At 44.3% G+C, this 3,637-nt stretch overlaps 1 protein-coding gene and 1 long non-coding RNA gene across 3 annotated transcripts in view; one reads left to right on the top strand and one right to left on the bottom strand.

Moving 5' to 3' along the window:
• CUNH12orf60 (chromosome unknown C12orf60 homolog) overlaps positions 1–1,548 on the bottom strand; it is a 16,265-nt gene extending 14,717 nt beyond the window's left edge. The window contains exon 1 of one of the 2 annotated variants that reach the window (XM_031383688.1): positions 937–1,548. The gene's annotated coding sequence lies outside the window, so the exon portion shown is untranslated. The other variant, XM_031383691.1, reaches the window with a different exon arrangement.
• LOC116099728 lies at positions 1–1,600 on the top strand. The gene is made up of 2 exons (XR_004122359.1): positions 1–56; positions 1,326–1,600. It is a non-coding gene; the product is annotated as an uncharacterized LOC116099728 (long non-coding RNA).
• The last annotated feature ends 2,037 nt before the right edge of the window (positions 1,601–3,637 follow it).

Raw genomic sequence — 3,637 nt, 5'->3', positions numbered from 1 at the left:
CATGCTATCACTGAGGTCACCACTGCAGTGCAGCGCCAGTTAAGATGAACAGTCAGGTATCTACACTGGAGTAGTTTGTGTTTTTTCAGGGGGAATAATTTCATTTTCTATACCACCACAAAGAGGCAGCTCCCTCTGCCCCATAAAATACTTGCAGACTTGATAACTGCCACCCGAAATCAGAAAAAGGAGAAGCTATGGAGGCCTATTGACAGAACTTAATTCCTGTACATAAAGCAATTTGTTTTCTAAATCCTTCATCTAACCGTTCTCATTGAGCCACTTTTAAGGTCTATTTCAAAAATGATTATTTGTAACAATAAGGAGAACCTCTTTGTTATAGCTGTTTAGTTTTTACTCACACACAGAAAAAATCATTGGAATAAAATACTCAGTATATCTAAAAAAAATAATTCTTACAAACAGATGAAACATTGTTACTAGCCATATGACTGTTTCAAATGTATTAATTTCTATATTATCACTGTGTCTATTAATTAGTTTCAAAATAATACAACTTGAGTCACCTTCCAAATTTATTACCTGGTTTATATGTTATGCACTAATAGTTCTTGCTATTGCTGACACTCAAAGTTATCAAAATATGAATTTAATGACACCCAGGCATCAAGGCTTTTGACTGTAATTCCATCAATCAAAACGATGAGGCAGGATGGGGAGATGAGGGCCAGCCCAGGCTATTTACTGAATTCTTATGTCCGACCACATAAAAGCTTGGCTTAAGTATGGATCTGATGTTAAATTGTAAGGGGACACATTCAAATCATTCTAAACATTAACATATACCTTCATCAAAACTTTTAAATCACCTGATGTCAAAAATCCTCATATGACCATTTTCTGTAAAGGATGTTTAGATGAAGTTGCAAAATAACCAAGCGTGAAGTTCACTAAGATTTCATTTTGAATGCTTACCTTTAAGGGGAAAGGGTAGAGATGAGTGGTAAGGAATGAGAATGTAGAAGGGAAGGGGAAGGGAGGGGAGGGGAGGGGAGGGGAGGGAAGGGAACGGGAGGGAAGGGGAGGGAAGGACAAAGACTTCCAGATAAATCAAGAGTGTGTAAATGACATCATAAAGGAGTTTGGGCTGATGTAAAGACCAGTCAGAGGGTTGTGTACCAACTTATGCTCTGGAAAATCTACATGTTTCTCTTTTAAAATAGACATTTTCGTGTAGATTATCAGTTTGTGAGTCTCCCCCATGCACTATTTGTTCAGGTCATCACATGCTGTGCGTTTAGAGGGCTGATGTTTGCTGAGCACTTTAACTCGGTGCCCAGTTTTATTGGGTAACTTGTTTTCAGTGGAGGTATTCCTGGAGGACAGCATCCACTTACACCCGACAACTAACAACAGAATCAATGGACGACTCGGAACTGTACCCATACCAGTACCAGGCATCGCTAGAAGAGGAGCTGACGGAAACACGTCAGAATTCTGACAGTAATCGGTCAACTAGCCGCTTCCTCACCTTTTATTCTTATTGGGCTACACTAGTGTCATTCTACAATGCTTCGGAAAGGGGCCGGGCTCTTGGCCTGTAGTTATCCAATCGGATAGTAAATGAGAGCGGAAGTAACTCTGGCCCCACTGTCGTTGTACTCTCTATGGTTGCCGTACTTGGCCGCGCGGTGAGAGCGCGGCCCGCGGGAACAGGAAGTGGCGTAAAGCGGAGGAGGGGGAGATTTCTAGAGAGCGGTCCCTGGGTGGTTGGCCGAGAGGCGGAGGTCAAGGCCCCTTCGCAGAAAGTACTCAGGACAGCCTGCTGGCTGCGCTCGCCGTCCCGGGAGGCTCACGGACTAGGTGCTCGGTTTTCCGCGATCCTCCCCGGGGCCTGCGAAGCCTCCGAAACACCAGGCCCAGGGGCCGCGCTCTCCCTTTGCTGGGCCCGGGTGGCGAGAGCCACAGGTTTCAAGGCTCCGGGCCTGGTGGGGCGCTGTGTCCAAACGGTCCTCTGGGTCAGATCCACCTCCTGAGTTTGCGTCAGTATACAACATCGCTATGGTTTCCGCAGTTGCTGTCCAGGCCGCCTTCAGTGGACCTGGACCGGCGGGTTGCACTGGAGCTGTCTGAGTTCCCATGGTTTTTTGAGCTCGACTCTCCCAACTCCTTTTTTTTTAGGAGAGTCGCTTCTGTAGACGAGGCACTGTGGTCTTGTAAAGTTCCCCTTGACTGGTGTTGTGTTTTTGGTTGGGGGCGGGGCATCAAAACGCGAGCCTGAGGCTGGTTCAAAAAGGGAAACACTAAAAAGAGAAAATGTTGTATCCATGCCTTTTTCTAGTTTTCTATAATCAATACCCTTCCCTTCCTCCCAAATTGCTGCCCCTTCTGCTTTCTGATAAACATTTATACTGAAACAATCGACACCGATCAGTTCTGAAATGTCTGGGCAGGAGCCAGGAGCCGGGCAGTTGACCGTTTGGTGAAAGATGCGTTAACCAAAACAACCAAGGAGCCAAGGGAATTGCAGTTGTAGAGTCTTAAATTTACCTCGGGATCGTCCCTTTCCCAACCTAGAAAGAAAGTAGATTTATTTAGTGCTCAAAGGGGAGCCACAAGAGGGCCGGCCTATCCTGTAGGGAAATGTCACACACTTTGATCAGGAAACATTTGTTCCTTTTTCACAATGGGCAAGGTTAAATTTTGTACGTTTGATTCATTTGAAATGGAAGAGAGCCTGGCCTTAAAATATTTTCCTACAGTGGCGGCCACTTTAAAGTCCCTTAAATATAAATCGGGTCATATGTTCTAATAAGAAAATATCTTGCAAGTTTGGGGAGTTTTAATACTTCATTTTTTGTTTTTGTGCTTGAGAGTCATGAGTCATTTGACTTGGTATTTAAAAATACGTTTGAATGGATTGCTTTTTGCCATCTGGGGTGTTGAATGAACAGTAAAGAGAGAAAAGTAAGAGTATGTATTTGCCGCTGAACTTAGATTTGTTATCCTGGTTTCATTGCTCATTGTGATGGCTCTTCCTGGTTGTCAATTGACTACTACAGGAGTGAACTACAATCCAGGAATGGAGGGCAGATCGTGAGGATGGAAGACACAGGCTTCTGACCAGGATCTTGTAATGGAGATCTTAAGGCACAGAGGCCATGAAAAGCTTAGGCCCAGGCATGGTAGACTAAGGCAATCAGAACTTGGCTCTAGGGCTATGTATGAGATGGAGAAGAACCACTGGATTCCAGAGTTGAGGACCCTTTGCCTCAGCTTGCCTGCTGGAGGTTGGCACTTGGTGCTCCATCAAGACTTTACATTACTCTCAGGCTCAGACACTGGAAGAATGCCAAGGAAACTTGTTCTTATATATTCAAACTATAGGGCCCCTGGCATCTGAAACAAAATAAGGTGTTTTCCCCCACTGGTTCATTCAGGTACTTCAATTTACCCCATTTCTGAAGTTACACAACTAAGTAAAGTCAAATGGTGATTAAAATTAAACACACACACAAAGCAAAACCAACCCCGTTTATTTCTATCCTTGTACATCTTTAGTGCCTAGCACAATGATGAGCTAACCAGTAGTTGGGGTCTCCCATACGCCCCTTTGGATCTAAGCAAAATATTGCCTCAATCAAGGAGGTCATCCTGGAGCCAACTTCCTCAGAAT

This window comes from Mastomys coucha, unplaced genomic scaffold (genome assembly GCF_008632895.1).
Source record: "Mastomys coucha isolate ucsf_1 unplaced genomic scaffold, UCSF_Mcou_1 pScaffold20, whole genome shotgun sequence".
NCBI lineage: Eukaryota > Metazoa > Chordata > Mammalia > Rodentia > Muridae > Mastomys > Mastomys coucha.
Note: the sequence above shows the minus strand (reverse complement) of the source record. Positions and strands in the feature narration are given on the sequence as shown.